This window comes from Diadema antillarum, unplaced genomic scaffold (assembly GCF_040938485.1).
Source record: "Diadema antillarum isolate AM-2024a unplaced genomic scaffold, OU_Dant_1.0 scf00000093, whole genome shotgun sequence".
Classification (NCBI taxonomy): domain Eukaryota; kingdom Metazoa; phylum Echinodermata; class Echinoidea; order Diadematoida; family Diadematidae; genus Diadema; species Diadema antillarum.
In genome coordinates, this window is record NW_027270982.1 from 337,646 (window position 1) to 363,010 (window position 25,365).

At 38.9% G+C, this 25,365-nt stretch overlaps 1 pseudogene; it reads left to right on the forward strand.

Annotated features, from left to right (window-relative positions):
- Positions 1-4,215: 4,215 nt before the first annotated feature.
- Positions 4,216-25,365, forward strand: part of LOC139718348 (regulator of G-protein signaling 22-like) — a 40,531-nt pseudogene continuing 19,381 nt past the window's right edge.

Consider the following 25,365-nt stretch of genomic DNA (forward strand, 5'->3'; position numbering starts at 1 on the left):
CGTTCACATAAAAGTATTCGGTATTCGGTATTCGCTATTCGCTATTCGCTATTCGGGCACCGAGTACACCATCACCCGCACCGTCAACTCACCATCCCATGCAGTGAGGATTTCTTCCTCCTACATCCCAGCAAATCTTATTAACAATTTCTAAACTGCATCAGACTGTCAGTCTGCATGCTTATTTTTGCTAAAGGGCAAATCCAGACCAAAATTGTCATTACAATTGTATTTCATAAACGAGAGAGGGTATACGCTGCAAGAAAATCGAACAAGCTCGATTCCCACTTTGCTATACTTTTCGCAGCTATTCAGTACTTTCGAATAGTGCCCTCTTATGTGAACCGGTATGAGGAAATCCTATCGTTCGATTCAAGCTATTCGCGTGCCCTCGAAAAACGAGCCCGAATACCCGAATAGAATACTTCTATGTGAACGCAGCCTTAGGGTGTATGACATTCGTGGCTCCTAGCTGCGAGAAGACATTGCTCCGGTTTTATTTTCTCCAACGACGTCGGGTTAGGGTTAGGGTTGCTGTTGTTGTTGTTGAGTTTTTTGGCGTTTTTCAGTCAGACTTGACTATTTACGGTCGTGATAGAGCTTTAGGTTTATATAGTTTGATGTGAGGTCGAATAGGGTTCATTTAGGGCTACGTTTATTAGTAGAATTTATGTATGGCTTAGCGTTAACCGGGTGCTGATATTTCGTGAAAACAATTGTCGAAGGAACAAATGTAACGTCAATGGTGGAACCGGCGTATAGACCTACAGGCATGGAATCGGAGGTGAATTTTGTTTACCTTCATTGATATCGCGTGGGAAGCTCATACATATCCAACAAGACAATAAGATGGAGAAGGGGTGGAGGAGGGCAGACGATTGTAATTCGATGTCCTGTATTTTTGCATTTTCACTTCTACATATCTGCCTTTTAACATCTTATAGGGTGTACATCGATTAAGGAAAAAATAGTAGTTCCACATGAGAATAGTATTAAAAATGTTTAATTAAAAATATGTTCAATAAGACAGTGAAACCTTAGTTTGCATGTGACAACAAATCTGTGAAAATGCATTATGATCGAAGGAATACATCTCATTGTAGAATAGTTTTGAATGAGAATAACTTAGAAATTTAAAATGAAATACAGTACTCTCCGCATAATCGGGTAGGCTCGGGGAGAGCGTTTCTTACCCGATTAAGATGAGTACCCGATTAACAGAAGAACACGTCTCATTCACAATATTGACACACACAATGTGTATGTACGTACATGCATTGTATGCTTAACACGCGTGCTTGCAATGCACATTAATTTTTACATACCTTACACTTGCTCAGTCACGAGCAATATTATGGACAAATATGTCTTCAGAAAGCTTTGTCGTTTGACTATAGACTCCTCGCTAACACGCAGGCGTTTTCCGAAATGAACACGTCTCTTTGCGTGCACTAGTCACGTAGAACCTCGGGTTACTTTTCGAGAAGTAACTGGGGAAAAGCAAAATTATGGAGCTGGTGAATGGCCTGATTTTCGTTGCAAACTTCTCGTATTGTGAATGTTGTTGGAGAGCAACTATGTCTATGCAGTTGTGAGTGCCAGCTACATGTGTAATGTTCGTTTACGTGTGGCAAGTCGGTACTGGTACATGCGTTTTCATGTTTAATCACTCCCCAAATGATCGGTCTTCTTTGCAAATCAAGCAGAGAATGCGATTAGCCGTGGAAAATTTGACATTCATGATTTCTTAAAGTTTTTATCTGCGATGAAATGTGGGTAGAAGTTAGATAAGAATAAAATTATTTACCCATTTATGCGGAGAGGCAATCCGATTATCAAGTAATTTTAATGTGCATTGGAACTGATTTTGACATTACTACCCATTTAAACGGAGTACCCGTTTAAGCGATACCCGATTACGCGGAGAGTACTGTATAATTAAAATACAATGGCCAATCTATTTCTCCCTTTTTTGTGACTGGGTGGAAGTTGTTTGCCGATGTGAAAAACAAACAAACCACAAACCTGCAAACAATGGGAACATTCTTTGCCCTCCCTATACTTCCTGCGGTGTTACGAAACAATTTTCAACAAATTCGACACCAAAATGTCTTTGAATAACTCTACATGACAGCAGGGAAGTGGTTCCACCTCCATCGTGACAGTGACACCGGAACCTTCATCCATCCTTGTCGCTTGATTGGTGTGCCTTGATTACGTAATTTTTTAAGTAGATGGATATTGAAAGAGTTATCAAAGACTCGAGGTTCTATATACGAGCTGCTCGCTGCTCGCTGCTCACACAGTCAAACCTGTTTATAGCGGCCACCCAAGGGAGACGAAAAATGGCCTATATAGACAGGTGACCACTATGGACAGGGTGTATAATATAGCTTTTTTATAGTGTTAGTGGCCGCATACGACAGGTGGCCACTCTAGACAGGTGGCCGCTAAGGCAGGTTTCACTGTACCTCCTTGGCGAGACAGTCTAATCGGGTTATTCGGTTGCGTGACTGTGCTCCACAATCATGACGTTGGTCGAGTGCAGAGCCCCCTCAACGTTAATCCACTTCGCAGCTTCATGCTCTTGCCAAGATTTTGTCCTTCCACTCATGGACATACTACACATGGACTATGAACGGCGGTCTTTCTTTGATCCCATCATCACCACCGCCACCTGATTATGTGCATCAGAGTACATTCAGGTGTCTGGGCAATAACGATTGTAACATGTGATCATGCATCGTCACTAACAAAAGAATCGTTGTTCGCATTTCAGTCTTGTTTCGCTGATGTGCCTTTTTCAGACCGAAATGTCTTTGAATAAATACAGATGATGAGGAGCAACAAAACCTGAGAACATGACAAATTTTGTGTCAAGAGATGGGTAATTGCTGATTCGCACATTTTCTCACACGCATAAGACCTTACCTATAATGGCAATATATAGCTGTTCTCAATCATTACCACCCCTTTTTGCTCTGGAATAAGTTGCGGAAAAGTGAAATATTGAGAACACAAATGACAATCATTCTGCCAAATTGATAGCTTTCTTTTAAAAACTGCCTGCCTCTCCCAAGCGAAATAATTGTTTGAGGCATGATTTCCTACATACACCACACCTGCACATTCACTTTACTTGATATTTGTGAGTTATTTTCTTCTGCGCATATGTTTTAGATTTCTCGAATCTCCGTCTTGTTCTTCTCCCGGCTTGCTGGCGGGTGACGATGATGGGATCAAAGAAGTGAAGCATGTTAAAAATGACTTTATGGCGCTTTTGAGATGTACAGGTGCATGAATTAATTAACGATACGATGAATGTCCTCGTATGTTAGGTCCATGGTGTCATCAAGGAGTGTGTCATATTATAAATGAGCAAACTTTTGTATTGAACAGTGTGTCGCAATGATCAACACCTGCTGCTTTTGCAAAGACTTATAGTATTGGTTGAGGTAAGGTGCCAGCTTAATCGACAAAATTTATGGTGTAACTTTGAATGACTTAATGTCATGACGTTGTAATGACGTATTATATCACACTATATTCGGGCCTAGTTACTAGTGGTAGCCCGGTGTCCCGGGGCCACCAGAAATATACCGCCGGGCCACAACTTTTTAAGGAATGATTTATATTGGTGGCCAAATCGGGCCACCAAATTTTATAGTCGGGCCACCAAAAGAAAAAGTTTGTCTTGAGCCTTGATACAAATATTATGATGCGAGTATACTGAGGAATGCTCTTTTACAGCGAACTCACTTGACTTCTTCAAGACGGCAGTTACAACTGGTATGCTCCACCAACTTGACTAGCGCCAGCTATTGATTCTGCTCTCAAAAAGAACTGAAAAAAGCCCCCCCCCCTTATTTTAGTCTTCAAAACAGGTCTGAGTGAGTTTAAATAGTTTGATGATTCTTGCTCTTGACATTTTACTCACAGTATAACTTAAACAGTGAAAGTCACTGGCATTTAATTTCTACTGAAAATTTCTACAGTACATTGCTGATCTCTGCTGATATTTTAGACCAGGACCTTACAGTTGCCCCTATTTTGTAGGACATACAGTTAAAACTAACCGCTTTGAGTCTGCACTCAGAGACTAGCCAATTGTGTTGGAGAAGATCAGCCATGCGAATCGGTTCCTTTGATTGGAGTTCGACTCACAGAACTCTCCATTCTGTGGTTCGACTGGGGCAAACTCCCTCGCTTGCGCACTATGGGGCCCGTAGCAACCCGCTCGAGCGTCTAGTGGTTACGGTGTATTTACACGAAAAAGTTTGGGATTATGCTGCTGCGAAATTGATCGGACTTTCACTCAATGACTGTAAGTAATTTAATAACTAAAGTAATAATTGTACTTTGAATGGGACATTGAATGAATTTCGTACTCATTTCCCGCGTTCACGCTTTGAATTTGCCTGAAAATAGTCGGTTAGCCGATGAAAAATTGATGGAACTGTGGGCGGTATTACACCGGAATGTATGCACCTCGCGTGTAATTCGGGAGTTCGCTGGACAGGTGCAGCGGGACTGGGAGGCGATGTATAGAGTACAAGGGGGTTACAGCGATTGCAACGGGTAAAACCTCCCTGATGTCGGGGGTACTGTGCTGAACGCATGAGAAGCAAGCGGTCGCTCGCGCAGCAGGCTTTGTGGTACAAAAACTAGTGTGATTCCATAGAATGGTTTTACCTGCCAGCACCTTTTGAGTTTTGATGTTGTCTGGATATTTTTCTGTATATTATTTCTTTCTGCTTCCATGTCATATATGTACAGCCCAGTCCCTTTATAGCTTTGAATGTGTTTACATCTATAGGATAATCATATTTTGGAAAACACCATCTCACAATTTGGAGTGTAGCAGGCCTAATAGTGCTAGTAGTACTAGAACCTTAGTGTAGTAGCTCCAATGTATGGCACTGCCCACTGTATACCAATAATTGCTGTCCAACTGAGGAATAGTGCAGTTACTTAGTAACACAATTCTTCAGTATGATATATAAACAGAATGCTATATAGAAAAGGTGTTTAAATAAATCTTTATTAATGACTCAAGTCATTCATTTGAATTGTTTCCAATTATGAAGGTTTTTTTTTTCCATGTGATACACAATAGCATAATTCAGTGATTGTAAGTGTGATGTATGTCCCAAAGTTTGTATTACTTGTACAATAGTATAGCTATGACAGGCCCAAATGTTGTTGTGTGTTTTCATGCTTTATAGGACATAATTATTATTGATATAATTTATAGAATATGTAAATTGAGTATACCCAATGAGAATAAAAAAACTTTTTTTCTGAAGAAAAAATTGTGCTACATATTAAACATTTATGAATTACATAGCTTCAGTATCATATTGATCAGTTTGAGGAATGATACCATTTCAAAGTATGTTGTACCATTTTCTCTTTTGTATATCTCACATTTATGTTCTACATGTATATCATATTTATTAATGCAATGTGTAGGATATCTCTTGTGTGGTCTTAAGGACAAGAAAGATCTTCAAATATTGTACAAGTTTGTTTCCTTATTAAACTACCTTGTCCCAGAAATCAAGAGAGTAGCAACTGTTCGACTGACTCATCAGTACCATACTTTCTTCTCTTCAAGGTTGTAAGCTGTGTCAATGGCAAAGATGCATCCACACAACCCATCTTGACTGGGCCTTGATCGGCTTGATCCATCTTCCTTCGGGCAAACTGAAGAAGGCAGCTCAAGATGCCTGAAAAACGGCTCTCAGTTGGTAAGCAGGCAGTGGCCTCTGTGAATATTCATGTTTATTGAGAACAATTAATTTGAGTAACTGTGCTCATGACTGAGTGATTGATGAATGCTCATGCATAAATTCATATTGTAGTCAGCTAGGTGAATTGTTCGATGCATATTCATAAGCCTGCTATATTGTGTGAAGCTGTGGCATGAATAGATGGGATGGTTTTTATGTGAATGCGTGTTTGTGGGTGGTTGGATGTCAATTGCCAATTAATTTGATTTACGCTGTAGATTTCATGGGCTAGGGTAAAATGAAAAATAGCATGGATGCAGTATGAAAACACAATATATTGGCTTCAATATTGTTGCATGGGAGATCAAATTATGGCGGTCATGTACAATACGGTAACTGTAGTTGTAGCCATTATATACATGTCACGAGCATTTGCTGATGTGTAATACAAATTAACATCAAGTGCGGTAAACAAGCACTGTAGTTGGCATGTATCAAGAGAGAACAGAAAAAAAAGAACAAATGCTATGAAATATTTTTTGACACAGGTTTAGATTTCAGGAGCCTGCATCTAGTTGCACAGGAAGGAAGGTTGATTATAGAGTCAATTTTGTTTATGAATGATCATGGTAAAAATGTCAACATAATGAGCAATGTAATAACTTTCTGGATGTGTCAACAACCGTGGACATGGCAGTGAGTCATATGTATTCAAATTGTGTGTGTTTGACATACAAGCATTGTCCCAAATATATTCTTAGATACACACTGGCAACATTTTTGCCTAATTCTCCAAATCCTTTGACTTCGCTTTTGATGGATTTTTGTACCAAATGTAATTAATTTCTTTTCCCAAATATTTCATTCCTCACAGTTCCCCCGGAAGTGACATCAGAAGATCTGGTAAGATATAAAATGAGATATTTTCATTTCATCATGGATGCAGGCAAACCTGGCTTTGTTGCAACCTGTTTGTAGTGTCCACCTGCTTTATGCAGCCACTTTATATTCCCTTGGAGATGAATCATACATGAAAGAACTTTTTATTAACCCATTCTATACTGATTTGTGAAATCTCCATAGACTTAATACACAGGGCACCAGGTTCCTGTATGGAACGGGTTAATAGCAACTCTTTGTCTAACATGGCCAGCAGCTACCTAATGTATTGTTTGTCTAACCTAGTGGATATTTCACTACAGGTGCAAAGCAGCCACAAACTCCAGGCTTAGTGCAGTAATAGATTGCTCTCCTTTCTGCTGTAAGAGGATTTAAATTTCACATAGTGGCTATTTTGACGGGCAATCAAATTAGTAAATGTTGAAAAATATCTTAATAGCCGAATATTATTTCTGCACTAATTTTGCCACTAGATGTACTTACTAAGTATCAAAGTTAGTAGTGATTTATGACTGTTTGTGTAAGGACAACAAGCGTGTAAGGTCGTTAGCTGGTATCGTATGATATATCAGTACTTTTGGTCACTAACCTGCCCATAGAGGCTATCTGCCTATAAAGGCCACCTTTGACCTTTCCATTCAGTGGTAACTGAAAGTAAGTTAGACTGAGTCAAAGAGACTTCCACTCTTATTAAGTGCTCGCGGTTGTCAACTATCCATCAAATTTTAGCAGAAGAAAGCATATGAAAAACTCCCAAAACATTTTTTAACAGTTTGACTCAAAAGTTTTCTGTAATATAATGTCCATGTGTGTCTGCTTTTGCATTATTATTCTCAAAGAAAAGAAAAAAAATTTCTTTACAAACTTAACATGGGTGGCGTACTTAGTATCATTGCTGTACTTTGTCCAGCGTATTACAAGTACATGCTACTAGCTACCGTACCAGGCTACAGTTTAAAAAGAATATATATATCATCCCCCTTCTTCAAATTCAGTAGCTGTCTTATGGTTAATAACAAGCCACAAAGTTGCTGTACCTTCAATTGCTTAGCAAACAACCTTGTGCTCCCTGAGACTAAAAAGCTTTTTTCAGCAGCATTCAGTTATTCATCCAAATTTGAACTAGTGGTAGATTAGCAAACCCACTCATGTGCAGCAATGCCATGTCCCTCACTCCAACAGCAAGACAATGGCCGTGCACAATTAGGGATAAAGATGGGGGGGGGGGGGGGGGGGGGCCAGAGGGGATTTGGTAATCTTCATTCATTGATAGTTAGTTTCCAGCGATCTGAGCGAAGAAAGAAGAAAGAAGGAAGCACTCCATCTTGTGTCTCATTTGGTGAACAAACATAATGAGGGTTACACTCTTAATTCTTTGGATTAAAAATTAATCTAATAGACCATGAGGAGGGACAAATCCAAATAAGATTTTTGATTTCAAATCTAATGGATTTAATTTCTAAATCAATTAGACTACAAATTGTAATCTTATGTGGATTTGTCCCTCCTCATGGTCATTTATTAGATTACTTTTTAATCCAACAATTTTAGAGTGTAGTAGTGCAAGAGGCTATGTATATATTTTGCTGTACACCGTGTAGGTAACCTAAGCAGGTGCATGTACAGTGTGGATGACATTTCAGAGTGTCCAACTGAACATTTTTAAGTATCCATAGATCAACATCCTATTCACAAAATTGGTCCAGCTGCGCATCTAATATATACTGCAAATTTGAATTGGGTGGCGGATGGACAATGATTAGATAATGCTAGCACTGTATAAAGCGTGAATATTGCCAATAAGGCCACCAAAAACAACAACTTGCAAATAAATCCAGAGCTGATATCAGTCATCGATCCACCCCCATCAAACATCCCGGTTGGCCTCATATTTGTTCATTTACCGCCACCAAAATACTATTTACATTTACGTCACCTTGTCCTGTGGGGTTCAACGCACTCAGTGTGGACACACAGTGCCTACACTGTACATTACGCTGTGTGACAGACACGATTTCACCTCAAAATGCAATTGTATTTTTTTTTTCATATGTGCGAGACAGTTTGTGTGGTATTTAGTTTTACTGTTCTTTCTCATTACTGTGTGGCAATTCTTAGCCATATATGCAAACAGTATTTTAATAGGGTATTTTAGTTTAAGGTGTGATCTTGATTTCTGTCAGAACCACTCTGTTCACTGTCCTTGCTCTCCTTCTTTCCCCCAAATAACTGATCAAATCATGGGCATCACATTTTCATGGCCGGTTTTGGTGCTAGTGTCTACTTAGTGTATGAATGGTTTTTACTGTACACCGTTAGTATTTCATAAGGTAGCTTAAAACCTTCTTGTCCATTTTAGCCTATGTGGTGCATACATAATTATTTGTGTTGATGGTAGAATTTTCAAAACCCTCTCAGTTGCTGAATTCATGGCTGAATTTATAAGTTGCATAAATTGCACAGCTTAATGTTATTCTTTCTTCTTCATTTTTTAAAAACATTTTTCTGATTGTTTGTTGTCAAGTACTATACAGTTGTAGTTAGTTCCATCTGATCATCTCCATTTGTGTGACATTAGGTTTTCTTCAGATACAGCACAAAAAAAAAAAATCAGCTAGAAATTGATTTGTCCTCAAGTACAGTAGTTGTTTTACAGAATTGTGTCTGCCTTGTGGGTTGTGAAATAATTGGCAAATATCTGACACATTCACACGTATCATGTTGGAAACAAATAAGGGATACCCATAACAAGTATCTCATTTATTTTTTTTTTTTTGGTCGTTTTTTTTTTTTTGGGGGGGGGGGGGTGGTGAAGCTATGGTTCTTAAGTATAATCTCAGTTGAAGTAGTTCATGTGCAATTTATGCATGAAGATTATTAATGGTGTTCATGTGATAAAAGGGTTTGTAAGTAAAGTCTAGCTGAGGTTCAGTATTTTTAAGTGGTAATCTTTAGGGTAAATACGAGGTATCCTTGGAGCTGTGGCTACAGGATCAGATCTGTAAACTTTAGCACCTGGGTTAAGTCATTAGGCACATCAGCCTGGCTCTATATATGGTCAGTTTCCAGGGTCAATTTATCGCTTAGTCCTATGTTTAGATAAATGCAAGGCAAAGGGCTTTCCCCCTTTTTTAAAGTTTAATACTTTAACATTTTGCAGCGAAGTTGGAATAATCCCTTTGTGGATTCTGACCCGAAACTGAATTGATTCATATGGCATTAGACTGTGATAATTTCTTTAACCTAACTAAGTGTTGATTGTTTAACTCTTTTAAAACAGGGCAGTGTATATTGGCAAAAGTTCATGAGAGAATGGAACAAAGAGATATATAGGCCTACTTTAAAAGCTGTATTTTGTCACATACCATTATTTTTTTGACTGACATTTCAACATTTTTGCAAGATTTTTTTTTCATGATTTGACTCCAGGCTATTGTAAATAATGCACTAATTAAGCCTGTCTGTATGCAATATTTTTGCATGTTGGCGACCCAACAGTGTTTCCCAACATTCGTGAAAATTAAACCCTCACAAAAACAACAGCTTTTACAGTAGAGCAATAGATAGATTTTTTTTTTTTGCTTAGTTTTATATAAATGTTCCAGTATTATGTTCAATTTGCATACTTATATCCGTCTGTCAACAGAAAAACAAAATCAATTACAGAAGCTGCGAATACAGGTAACAATTTATAGCACACATCTCACTTGCTGCATACTGTTACAATTGAGTATATGAATATAAGAACGACCCAAGTCCATGGAAGACCATTTCGAGTAAACTAAAAAAAACTTCATATCTTTTTTATTTGTCCAATAATATTCTATTTAACAATGATGGGAAGGCAACATTGTATATACAAATTAGAACATATATTATTATGACAATTAATATTTACATTAATTGTGGAGAGACCATTTTATGTGGTGGACTTGGGTCGTTCTTTGATTCATATGGACTTGGGTCGTTCTTTGATTCATATACATGATATTCTGCTATAGAGATGAGAGAAGGATGAGAGAGGGCGCTATTATATGAATGTAAGAATGACCCAAGTCCTTCATTCTTACATTAATATAAGATTTAACTCATTCATTTCAGGCACTTCCGGGGGTAATTAGGATTTATCATTTATACACAAGATGAGTCCATGCATAAGCTACAATTTCCCATGTCAAACTGAATTTGGCCAAAAATTGGACTTGGGTCGTTCTTATATTCAGGTCTTCAACTGTATGTGCACATATGTGCATGTGTCTGTATGTGTTTAAGGGTGGAATATTAACCCATTGAGGACGATTTGATTTTGCTAAAACACATATTTCCCGTAGACGCTTGCCCGAGTATCGGACTCGTCCCCAACGGGTTAATATGAACTGTCTGTAAATCTTGGTCCCATCGCTTCATGTGTACCATCCCATTGGAGTATGCATCAGGTGTAATGTTCCCCCCCCCCCCCCCCCCCCCCCCCCTCCCATACATGGTTCCACTGGGACTAATTGCCCTCAAGAGTGCCTCCAATATGTCATAGATGCACTTTCACCCACACTCCTGATATAGCCACATGAAGCGGGAATCCAATTTACATGCAAATCCCTTTTGTCTTCCTATTGATGTCGCAATCTTTGTTTGCTGTACATACAATTGTGTACAACATAGTTCTCTTTTAGGCAATTGTTATTGCAAAGCATATACCTCGAATATGGCCACACACAACGTGCGATCATTAATGCTGCCATGTAAGCAATGCGAAAGCTTTATCTGACCCCATCACGAATATTCGTCACACATGAAATGCATCCCTTTCATCGAGCAAATTGTAACCTTGAAACTAAGCCTGTCATTTGAAAAGACTTCTGTGCTAGAGAAAGAGGGGGGGGGGGGGAGGATAGGGGGTTATTTATGTTGAATGAATGCAGATCAATAGCAGGTTCTCTCGCTGTCATACTGAACATGGAACTTACGTAGAACATGGGGAGGGGGTAACTAATGTACTACAGGCTAAACGATGATAGAGGGACCCTGGAAGCTTGTGTAAACCTTTAATATTATAGCTCCCTGGATTTGCACTTTTGGAAACTCATTAGGAGCTGATCCGCAGGTTGATAGCTTTAAATCTGCACCAAATGAAACAAAAGACACACAAAAGGAGCTCTGATGCACTCCAATTATCTTATACATGTAGATAGCCCTCCTAGCTTCTTCTCTCAATTGTTCTTCACACATTTTTAGTCTTGTTTTGTTTTTGTCTTCTTTGCAAATAGTAATTTGTCATAGTGTGTAAATACTTTGATGGAGAGAGGTTTGTGGTAACACTAGGTGAGTACATACGCATCAACTGTTGCTTGGCAGAAGAGAACCTAGAAAGAGGAGAGTTGAGGAGGAAAGTGACATGTAGGGAGGGTGTAAGGAAAGCAAATAGTGAATATTATCTCAATTAATTGAGGGGCAGCAGTGAGCCAGAAGTTTTTACATAGTCTGAATGTATCTGAATCTTCTCAGTGTTGTTATAAATTATTGATATAAATTAGTTTTACATAATGTTCTTTCATATTGCAACATGAAACCTGTTTTCAGTGATTTTCTCTTTCTTCCTTTTATATTTTCTCAGACATGCCAAAAAGCCATGCTGATCGAAAAGTGTGCTTTTGGACTCATAAGTTTTGGAATCAAACACTACATAGCATGGAGTGTTTGCATTGTCTGTTGATATCGCCATGTTCTGCTATGATACAAACCATTTATTGATCACTGATAAGATAAGGGTGTATATTGTATGCGGTTATGCTTGGTGCTAATTTTTGTTACATACTTCCTCTTACTTCCTATACATAGTGATATACAAGTATACTTTTATCATTATTATTACTGTTGTTATTATCATAATTGTTATGATATCATAATAGTGTATGCTAACCTGATAATCAGGAATCACTTTCTGGAAAGGCATTTTTATTAGATTCTTTTTAAAATGGCTGCAAAGCTACAGTTTTATCATGGGCTAAGCCAACCCCCTGTGCTACACCCTGATTTATATGTTGCTGCTTTTTGATATATTACATTTTCAAGGAATTTGATCAGTATTAATGAGAGGTCAAAGTGAGGCAACCCTTACAGAATTTAGATTGCTTGGTGCTTCTTCTTTCAAGTTTAATAGCTAACATGTACACGTCCTCTGAGGAGCATTTCATGAAGCATTTTGTCTGACGAAGTTGTCTGACAAATTTGTTCTCAGCCAATTGGATGCAAGGATTCCAGTAGCTTGTAACAGTTTGTCAGGAAAATATCTGACCAAACTGCTTCATGAAATGCCCCCTGATCTTACTTTTTGGATTGAAAATATTCCAAATATTCCACCAAAAAGGGTACATCTGTGATCAATGAATATCAAATCTAAAAATGCAAAAGCCCCCTTGTGTGGGAAGGGGATATCACATAGATACAATGCAATGTAACATACGGTGTATACTGTATATGTGTGTATGTTTCACCAACATCATTTTGTGTCTCAGTTATTTCATCACTAAATTGGACCTAGTCCCTTGGCTGTAAATAAAATGTTTTATTCACAAGGTGGGCTAAGTGCCATATTTATACACTTTAAAGTAAGTCCATCATCAGATTGAGCAAAATTAATTCTCTCCAGCGATACCTCACTTGTGATATGATGAGGAATATTCTTGAAGTTTGGGTGGAAAATATCCCACATTTTCCTATTATGTTTAGCAGTTTAATCGCAAATATTTCAACTTAGTGAGAATGGATTTTCAAACTCATTTTGAGAACAAACTCGGTTTGATCCCTCCTTTGATTGCAAGTCTGAGATTTGTATAAAATCCAGCTGAGCTCAATATACAGATCTGTTATCAGACTGGAAGTGTAAAAGTCTCTATTATGTTCACATAATTGTGTTTGATGTGCCAATAAAACAGGATAATCGTGTATCAGTGCAAACATAACGTACACTAATTTTGTATCTGAGTAGTTGCTCTCGCTTACAACAGATATGCAATACCATGCAGCCTTATTTGTCATCAAACATTCATTATATGAGTAGCACATGTGATGATTGTGAATGTCTACAAGAGCATAGTACAATTGTTTGCAAATAATATCTTGGCCTTTGTAGATATCAAGATTCAAAGTACAGACGTACAGTACAATATTGGTTGCACGCAATAAATGCACTAGTAGTGTACATGTATTTACTTCAAGAAGTCAATCATCCAAAGGAAGAGCTCGGTTGTCATTAGGAAAAAAGAACACTCATTCTGTCAAACCAGGATTTGGGAAAAGGAGAGAAACATGCCTAGTAAACAAACAAATGTTAACCACTGCATCAAAGTGAAAGGCAAATATGTTCAAAAAGGTCACTGCGCTAAGAATTCTCTGTATGGGAAGTGCTCTTAGTTGCCCTTTGTATGTTATGATGTTCTAAATTGAAAAAAAAAAAATATCAACGTCCACAAAGTCTGAAAGGAAAGAAACCCATGAAATAACACAAAAAACAAAATGAAACATGGGAAGTTCCCACTCATAGAGCATTATCTCTCAGGCTCATATCTGAATTATTAGCTAATTGGATACATTTTGGCTTCCAGAAGCAAATTATGGATTATATTCAACCTGCAGTAGAGCTCGTGTCAAATTGATGATGTCACAGTCTTTTTTCAGTAGCTTGGGTTGGAACCATTTGTGAGCATGGTTAGCAACAATAGTGTTCATAGACCAGGCCACGTGAGGTTGCAGAGAACCAGTTTCCATGACGATGAATGGCTAAACATCATCCTTTGATACTTCATTCAATCTGTCAGCAATGTGTACAACATATTTTGGATATATGAGATAATATTTACACCTAATTCTCTGTCACTTCATTCATTAATTTTCCATTTCCAACAGAAACATATACTTGTACACTGTACATACATTTCTATGGAAATAGAGTGCAGAAATTACATTACATTTTCATTATCTTTTGTACATTACTATGCTTGTAATCCACATCAGTTTTTCTATTAACCTACATCATGCTAGTGTATGTATCCATCATGTGCATGCATTGCATGTATTTTTGTTTAAACAAATATTAAAGATGTCTATGTTTGTGATAACCAGCGTTGCTCAAGTAAAAGTCTTTTTAAAAGGTTTAGATATTTTGGCCAATCAGATATGTTTACTCCTAAAGGCTTCTTTGAAAAGCTGATTTAGCCATTGAATATGGCCTGGACACTGGGAGACAATGGGCACCAAGCAAAATTCCAGTAGTCAGGGCAAAGTTTCGCCGTGGCAACGCCAGAAGCGTGATGTCCTGTCATCCACTTCTCCCTGGAGTGGTTGAGCAAACACAGACCCACTGGCAGTGTTTAGTGACCACTCTGTGATGTATTGTCATTGCCATTATTGCTACCTCTTGCCCTCCCTGTGTGAATAAAAACCCTCTCAGAATGGATCTTCTACTACTACTTTACTAGGGACAATAGTTTGAGATTGCATGGGGGAGATCCAAGGGGTGGAGAGGGGAGGAGGGAGGGGAGAGGAAAGAGGGGGAGTGAGGGGGAGAAAAAACGGGGGGGGGGGGGGGAGCGGAGGAAAGGGGGGGGGGGAAGAGATGGGAGAGGTTTGTAAAAGGGGGAGGGGGATCGATACTATTCCCTTTCTTTTAAGCCAGTACTTGCATTTTCCTTGTTCAGTAGGTTAATGCATCTATTCCCCTCAAAGTGTATGTCAAGATTGATATTGTATCATAGCACACATGTATGTGCATGCACCAAAAAAAAAAAATGGGTTTGGGTCTATTTTCTGTTGCCATGGTAATTTTGTCATGAATTTATTGCTATCGATAGATATATAAGAGAGATAAATAAGTCTCTTGTAACAGGTCCCACACCTTCAACATTGTTTTTGATTAAGTCCTGATAAGATATTTCTTTTTACCTGAAGGTAAGGCTAAGACAATATTCAAATACATCGAAGATATAATTATTTGATTTGCCCATTGTTACATAATATTGCAAGCAAACATAACCACATTCATATTCTTAATGTACAGTTGAACCTCTCGTATCCGGACAAGTCAGGACCGGGGCTCATCCGGATAAGGGATTAATTTGGCCGGATACGGGAGACTCAATGCTTTATACATGTACATATATACATACACATGTACTGATGTAGCCCATTGTAGTACCACATGTAGTAATGTGTATGCTGCAACCTTTTCATTGTTGCATTTGGGGATGTTTGGGGATGTTAAAATGTCTGAAGGTAAGCAATTTGGAAAGAAATTTGATGTTGGAAGTAATATGTAATTCATGTGTGTTTGTGTAGGAGTTCTCAAGGAGTTATGGGAATCCCCCTTTCCTCCCGGAATTATTTTTTTAAAATATCACGGCGAGATTGCGTCCGTATGATAGAGAGATCCGGATAAAGGGAGGCCGGATAAGAGAGGTTCAACTGTAACTCCATCAGCATCCAGCAGGGAAATGGACTTGTGGTTGTGTCTGTTGTTTTCTTTTTGAAAATCCAGTGACTCAAGCATTCAACACAAAAAGTCTTCCCCAAGTGCTGCACTTAATCTTGCCAACTTCCATGATTTACTCCATATCTTTATTGAAGTTTATACAATAATACATCTTTTTTATGTTAATTGAATGGTCCTCATCAAAGCATACACCTGTAGAGCACCCATTACAGTGGAAGCCATTTATTTCTCTTTACTCGTAGAGTTTCACGCTAAGAAAATATATTTACAACAGCTATTCTGAAATTGCAATACTGACATACATACGCTTCTTTTCATTAAGCTGCATACACGTAGAATATTGTCGTGCCATTAAAACACTGTACATGTAAGTACGTGTGTACACACTATTGTACTGTACGTACAATGCAAGAAAAACAAACAAACTCATAATCCTAGCCTCAACACAATGTCATCTTCTTTCTTGAACCAAAATGAATGTAATCTGATTAATAATGAAACTAGTATTGCACATTGAGTACAATTGAATACAATATGCAGATCTAGACACTTTGTGAGCTACAATGACCCATGCTGTTTTTACAATTCATATGGCGTTCCAATCTCCCACCTAACCTGTTGGTATTTGGACGCTTACTCAACACTTGGGTGCTAGCTCCATTGTTTGCCGTCACTCTGTTTGATTTTCCAATTTGGAGAACTCATACTCCGATTTTTCTCTGGCAAGGACAGTCTGTCCCATCTCTCTGCTGAGTGCGAGGTACCGGTAATTAAACTCTGTGCGTGTTTGATGGATTATCAATGAACATTGCGTGTGTTGCATGGCTGGCGTAAGTACATGTGCACATACTGTACACACGCTCTAGGTATACAGTGCAGTGACTTAATTAAGTGATTGAAAAAAAAATATATAGATAGCTTTAGGTGAGATGAATTTTTTTCTTCTTTTTATTGTACTTGTTCTAGTAGTGGAGTATCAGTTATTCTATCGGAAAATATGGTTCTAGTTTAAAGGCATAATTTACCATTTGCAGATGAAACAAAAACCCAGCATTAGTGCTTTAAAATAGTTCTAAAATGTGAGTTAGGGATAGAAACAACCACTGTAAAAATTTGAATCCGTATAATCGATGTTAAGTACTGTTAAATACACAAAATGTGAACAATAGTTATAATTAAGAATATTTCCAGACTAAACCGTCTACAGTTATATTTTATTGAGAAAAACACTGATATCTCCTTATATTTTAGGCTTTATTGCAAAAATTTTATATGGTAGGATATTTTGTGATACAACAGACCTACACATATGCATCAAATGTGATATTTTGAACATTTTTAAAATCACTGCTCCCAAAGGTAAACAGGACCTTTAAACATTCACTAAAGCATCAAAGTGAATGAACATTTCTACTCTGCATTTTTTGTATGGATTACAGTAGATAGAGTGATGATTTACCACTATAATAAGGGCTTGCATAATTTGTGAAATCATAAATGTGCATACAGCCATCCATGATGCATGGCACAGATGTTTGCTGATTATTTTACACCTGTAAAGCCCTTTTTACACTTGTGTTTCTTAACCCCGGACTTTCTCTGACCCAGGACTATCGTTAGTCCCGTACCAATTTTTTCAGCTTTTCACACACGCCAATTAGTCCTGTACTATCTCTTGTCAGGGGCTAAGGAGAAAACTGACCTTTTTACACTCGTATTTCTTAGCCCCGGACTTTCCAAACCACATGAATATTCGTGATTACGCTGTGTACTGTACACGTACACGCACGCACCGGCAGCACTTGATTATACCTTGTTTCTGATTGGTCAGTGAGGGTCGGACTTCGTCTCCGTTGCTTAGCCCAGGATTATTTTTTCGTTCTGTTTACACTCACTTGCTTGGTACCGCAATTGCGGTGCTAACCCTGCTATTTTGCACGGCCAAATAGTACGGGATTATCGGTGGGGCTAGCCCACTTTGGCAAAAACGAGTGTAAACAGAAAGTGGGCTAAGGATAGTCCCATACCAACGGTTGGGCTAAGGCCCCCTCCCCCCCAGCCCCACCGTTGGTACGGGACTAAGCAAAGATTTACAAGTGTAAAAAGCCCTTATGAGTGCAAGAATTGACCTCAATTTCTCGCAAATGACCTGGTGTCAAGAAAGGCATCCATTTTCAGAGATGGAATGAGATCTCAAATTCCTGCTTATGAATAACAAAGCCCCCCCCCCCCCCCTCATTGCATTCAAGTGTATAAGGTCATTCCCCCCTCCACCAATCACCAATCACCAAACCTCAAACTTAGTATCTCCAGTCTTTGTACTCCATTTGGAGTCTCTTCTTAGATTTCAGAATGCCTTTCATGACCCGAGAGGTCAAATTTTACACGACTGCATCAGTCCCGACATGGTATTTTGCTCAGACTGTCAAGCAGAGGAATGGGAGAATGGAATATAGTGACAGTCGAATACAGTGCCCCCTCTGTTCCTCGAAATTTGCCTTAATTCTCTTTCTCAACTTGAAGTTAGCAGTCACAGCTTATGTTTCCCTATTGTATACATCTCCTCCCCCCCCCCCCCCCCCCCCCCATTCGCCATTCTTTCTTTTGCTGGTCTCAAAAGTTATTACTCTCTTGAATTAATGTATCCAGAAGTCAGTATCATGTGACACACTCTTTTTATATTAACCTGATTAGGATGCACTGATTTTGCTGCAACACACATTTCCCATAGACACTAGCTGGCCGAGTATACTCCTAACTCGTCCTCAGCGGGTTAAACAATTAATGTTTCTCATTCTCCTGATGGCTGTCCTCATCTGAAATGCTGTTTTTCTATATTCATTCATTATTTCTATCATTATAATGACATCCTTTGTCTGCAACTTTTTTTTCTTGGTCTCTTTTCCTCCAGTGTTGGAGGTTTTCTTCTCTCACAAAACATTATGCATAATCTGGCAAAATGTACCTAACATCTAGTTGGGGATTTGTGCTCGGATAGCTGACCTCATGTCACGTATGCAGCACTTAACATTATTTGTAAACCTTCACCCTGGTGAAGATATAGGTAAACTTTTTTTTTTAAGAGAGAGGGAACACCTGTCTATAAAGTCCACCTGCCCATCAAGGTCAATGGGTCATCTTCCCTCCAGTGAGCATGTGGCATATCATATAGAAACCACCTGTCCTTCCCATTAAAGGGATAGGTATAGTTTTGGTTGAGATGGGGCTTCAGGTTTCCATCCTATGGATTTTGAGAAGTAATGAAAAACCTCTTATGAAACCTCTTATAAAATACAAAAGAGCATACAATTCTATAAAAAATTCAATGTTTGAATTAATGAAAATTGGTTTTGAAATGGCTAAACATATCCAAAAAGTAAAGAGGTCCTCATAAAAGGCGCGACCTGCCTTTTACGCCACTTTGTTTTATTTTTGTTTTGAGATATCTCAGCCATTTCTAAACCAATTTTCATCAAATAAACTCTGAATTCCTCCAAGAATTGTACCTCTTTAATATTTCATATGTGGTTTCTAATTATCTTGGAAAAAGTAAACATCTGAATCCCCCATTTCAACCAAAACTATACCAATTACCATCCTTTTAAGACCACTGAATATGTTTCCCCCAGGGAGAATTTGGTGTTTCCTACCAAGCCAGAGGACATCATCAATGTTTTCACTATATTCATGTGACTTTCTTTGCAGGATGACTTCCTGGCGACAGATGAGCTGTTTATCGATTACTTCAATTCCTTTCTACAACTCTCGGTAAGATATGTAGGACCTACATCTAGCCAGCCAATATCCTTGAAACATTAGTATGTACAAGTTAGTGTGCTCTTGCTATAATTGTTAAAAGGAAATGGAACCCAAGTGTGTGAATTGAGATAATGCAGCAATATTTGTAGGTCACATCAATGAAGTTTTGAGGAAAATTGGGACAATCCATTCAAATGCGATATGATTTTAAAAAGTTTTTGTGTTGTCATTGCTGGATGAGAAGACTGCAACAGTTTGTGACATTACAGCACGACAGTGACATAAAGAAAATACAAATAGAATTCAACATATTTTCATTGTTGTAGCATATGAATAAGTGCTTGACTTACCTCTTTCAGAAAGCAGGGAGAATTATATTAAACATTTAACATATGTCAACAACAAGTTGAGGGAATGTGTACTTTTCATTAAAGATGTAATTAAAAGAAAATGTTACAAATGTATGAATGTTCATGAAAGGTTGTAACCCTATACAGTTTTGTAACCCTGTACTGTTTTCTATTTCAACAATAGAATAAGAAATTTACTGAGAGCATTCATATGTGTGCAGCTGTAGGCGAGTGTACAATGATTGAAGGAATGTATGATTCAAACCCACAGACATTTTCGGAGCCCATCATCTTCAACAAGGAAACTGGAGGCTTCGAAGTGGTTAGCAATGAAAAGCAGAGCCTCAAGAACCGCCTCCGCTCCTTGGTCCGCTCCCAGCAGAAGCCCAACCCCATCTACAAGGCAGCGGTTGCCGTGGCAACGGCCAAGAAGCCTCCAAAGATGCCTTGGCACTATGCGGAAGAACTGGAAGAGGAGGTGGACATCAAGACCAGCTTTAAAGTTCAGGTGTGTAGAGTTGTGATGATTACCAGAACTACAGGTACTTGTCATGATAACCAATGCATTACTTCCCTCCAGCAAGTATCAGTGGGGGATCCAGAGAGGGGCGCACAGGGGGCGTGCTCCAAACAAAACAAAAGAAATAAAAAGAGAACAAATGGTGGAAGGGGCGCATGCACCCCCATTTAATTTTGTGAAGGCACCTCCCCTTTATGGAATTCCTGGATCTGTCCCTGAGTATTGATGTCTTAAAATAAAATGATAATTTCCTCTGAGCAATTGTTTTTGCAAATCATTTGTAAGGATTTGGATTGAAATCTGCAGCATAGTTGCAAAGGCTCCTTTTGATATTTTTGTAGTATATAATACTTTTTTATTTATTTGATTTTGAACAGTTCAAATGCATTGGAATTTCTATTCCTGAAATCCTGTTGAACAATTTTAGTCTAAGTGATTCTGTTGCTGTTGTTGTTGAAAAAAGCACTGTAATGTGAAAATTTCTATGCAGTTTGATTGACAAGAAACCAGTAAAAAAATAAAAGCCAATTTATTTGCTTCTTATCTATAATACTATTTTATATTTTGGTTCTGCCGAATTAAAAATACACAAAGTTCATCTTACCTGACCAAGCACGAAAATTTACTCACACTAAAATTTCCAGTGTGACGGTATATAAAACACTTGAACAAAATGGATTTACACCTGTTCTTTATATTTATTATCTCGTTGCAGTGTCTGAACAAAGAGCAAGGCATCCGTTGGGTCAGGGCGGAGAGACTCCCGGCATTCATCCAGAGTGACTGCTACCTGGAATACAGGCTGGCCAAACTCATCTCACAGACAGAGGTAAGGACCAGACATCATTGCATTAAGATGCTAGCTTTCCTAGTACTGCATATTGTATAACTCCAGTGATGGGAAACAGGATTAAACAGCATCATAGCAACAAGATGATTGCATCAATCCCATACAGCTTACTATAATTCTTTTTTTCTCTTTGAGTGTAGTTGTTCAAGTGATCTGTAAAACTTCATATTTGCACCCATTTGCACACATTATATAAGTGCAACATGTTCCCTTTTCCTGGGGACTTTAAGGTAAATGGTGCACATTTTGCCTTTTCAGGTCTTTTCATATCAGTAAAGTGATATTGTCTGAATTTGCAACAAGGTTGAAAGAATACTCCCCAGAAAACAAAAAATGCCCTGATGTCATATGTACAAATGTTTTGTCAGATATATACACGTACATATAAATTGCATGTATTTCCTGTGAATTGGTCCTTGTATTCTGCCCTGGACATACATCCACCTTTTAGTACAGCTATTTCTGCATTTTGATGAAAAATAAAACAAATGGAAACAATATAGAAGGAACAACAAAAGGAATATTATAGTACCAATGTAGACATGGACACAGAGGAATAATAGGAGGCAAAACTACTTTGATATAATAGGCAGAACAAGAGAGAGAAAAAAATTGCTAAATAATTCCAAGTCCAAGGTATAATATGATACACGCAAAACAATATATTCATTAAATATATTTATGACATATACAATATAAATGAAATATCTTATGTGATATACATGTAATTGTCAAACTAATTCTGTTTAAATGCATTCTATTTGTTTTTTTCTTTTAGGTTGCAGACAGGGCAACAGATACTCCTTTGAATTTGTACATTGACCCAAAGTATGAACCATTTGCAATTGAGAAGCCCCCGCCCATTGAGCCGCCAAAGATTGACGAACAGGCCGTCGCTATCCGCGACATGTTTGTGTGCATGGGGTCTGCCTCAACCACACAAACCAAGGAGTGGTTCTCCTCTGTGAAGATATCATCGTCGACGGCCACGACGAGCTCCCTCCAGAGGCGCCCCTCCAGCTCCGTGGGGCCGCCGGGGACCCAGTTCGGAAGTTCGCGGCCCTGCAGCGTCATGAGCGGCCAGGCGACGACGGTCGACAGCGGGTTCGCGAGTCCCTCTAGGTTGGATCCCTTGAGCATGTCGCACGGCAGCAGCTTTCAGGACTTGACGATGGACAGTGTGTCTGATTTGCCAAACAGGGAGCGACTGTTCGACAGTCCGCCAAAACTGCGAGAGTGGAGGCCCCCCATTGGTGATAGTGCGTGCATGGTTGCTGACACTGAGAAAAGAGGGCGTGGCTATGGGGGTGCCTTTCACTTGGACATCCACCGGCAGCCGGAACCAGTCATGGAGGATGACGAGGAGAATGGTGAAGCCGACGAAAAGGCGTCTGTGGAGAGCGGGGAGAGTGGATGTGAAACAGAAAGCCAACAACTTGACGAGACGGAATCCGTTGACCTGACAGAGATCAATAACAATGCCGAACCAAATGAGACACCTGCGGGTGAAGCGGATGGCAAGATCCAGGATGACCCTGCTGTTGCATCCCCACCTGCTCCCAAAGTGATCCGGATCAGAAACATTGATGATGCTGCAAGTCTGGTGGTGTGCGTCTCTCTCAAGAAGGCCATCATGGTGGCGGCGGAGAGTCCGAAGGAGGAGGAGGTGGACAAATTCATCGAAGATCACTTCCTCCAACTGGAAGGTGTCAAGATGGCCGACTTGACGGAGAACTGGGAAGAACAGATGGAGTTGGAGCTGCCTCCTCAAAGTCCAATGACCTCACGAACTTTGACCCTGCAGGTCAGTACAATGCTTATTATGTACATGTACATTGTTCTGGAATTTGTGATGCCTCAAAGTCCAATGCAACATCTCATTTGCACTTCAGCAGCATACAGCCAAAGCTAACTGCATCAGACTTTGTATTTCCTGAAGACAGGTTTAGTGCAAGCACTGCATCGTACTATCAAGCAATACAGTTTGAGAGTTAAGATGTTGCAAAACTATAGCCAAACAAATTATTTCTCCTGTTTTCCCCTGCTTTTTTAGATGTGTAGGCCCCTATATGTCTTTGCACATGAGCTGGGTAGCACAAATGTACATGAAGAGTTTGTTTGCAAAAACCGATAAGTCCATATTTGCCAAACGGAGATATTTGCAATCAAAGGTCAAGAAAAATAAAGAGAATAATAAGAAAATTTTTGCTTCTTTTGACCACAACTTCAGAAATATACCTTTATATGTAGTGACCAATATATCATTTAAAAGGTATTATTTTGTACTTTATGACAGAGATCGTACTTTAAAATCTTCAAAAATGGACTTATCGGTTTTTGCAAACAAACCCTTCACATACTGTTTAAGATTCTGACAAGGTTTAAATCACTAGTGGTATATACAGACTGCATGCCCCATTTTATCACTGCTATCTCTTTTCCTTCAGGTTCCTGACGAACTTGACCGCTCAGCAAGTCGCCTCTCCACCACCCTCTCCTCCGCCAGGGATGCAGGGAGCGGCGAGGCCGACTCCCTTTTTGACAGCGACCAGGAGGAGGATGAGGACCAGGAGGAGGATGAGAGGGATGCCTTCTTTGCCAAGCCACGCCCGACCTTGGACTTCACCAACAAGAAGGGGCTGGACGCCTTCAAGAAGTTCCTCTGGGGCACGGAGGGGGAGAAGTACTGGAACTTCTGGCTGGACATCGACAGAGGGGCCATGATAGAGGACCAGGATGTCAAGAAAGCGTGAGTCAGAAAGGAAAATTTTTGATGGAGAAGAGGACAGGTGGTTGTTTAAAGGGTGTGTACAATTCTGGTCGAGGTGAGGATTTAACTTTTTACGTTTTGCGAGATATTCAGAAACCACTCTATGAGATGTCAAAGAGCATGCGATTCTAAGGGGTATCAAAAGTTTATTTGATGAAAATCACTTTTGAAATGGCTGGGATATCTGAAAACAAGGTGAAACAAAGAGATCCTAATAAAGTTGTGGCATGTCGCCTTTTATTATTATCACTTTTTTGGATATCTCAGCCATTTGAAAACCAATTTTCATCAAATAAATGTTGAATCCTTCTTAAAATTACATGCTCTTTCATATTTCATAAGAGGTTTCTCATTATCTCACTTAAGAATGCTCAAAACATGAATCCCCACCTCAACCAGTACTGTACAGTCCCTTTAAAGTCAGTCTGATGGTAAACAATCTCTCGGGTGCTGCAGTGAGTGTTAAATGTCCATCCTAACTTTTCAAGGATGGCAAAAGAGTAATAACTTATGATTTCTGTATTTGTTTCATCGTTTTTATTGCTGAATCATATCATCATCAAAATCAATAAAGGTTACAAAGAGAATGTAGGTGTGAATGCAAAATTGAACAGGGATTTCCCATTTTTCTGTAGTAGTAATAAAACACAGCTGTCTCCCATGGGGTTCTGTAGTTATAAGGTTGTAGTATTCATTGTAAAGTGATAGGTGTGGAACAGAAGTTTTGCTTATATATTTTTTTATGCTATATCATTGAAGCTGTGTCTGTTTTGCATTATGGAAGCGATAAGTACCCATTGAAGATATTATAGTCCTGAGTATACTTAGGCATTTGTCTACGGGAAATGCATGTTGTGGCAAAATCAGCCCATCCTCAACGGGTTAAAACCAATAGCAACTGGAAGCAATAAAGCAACTGCCAAATTCAGACAAATTTACTAATATATGGACATCATTTTCTGTCTTTACTTTTTGTTTAGCTGCACTTCTCTTTCCAGTT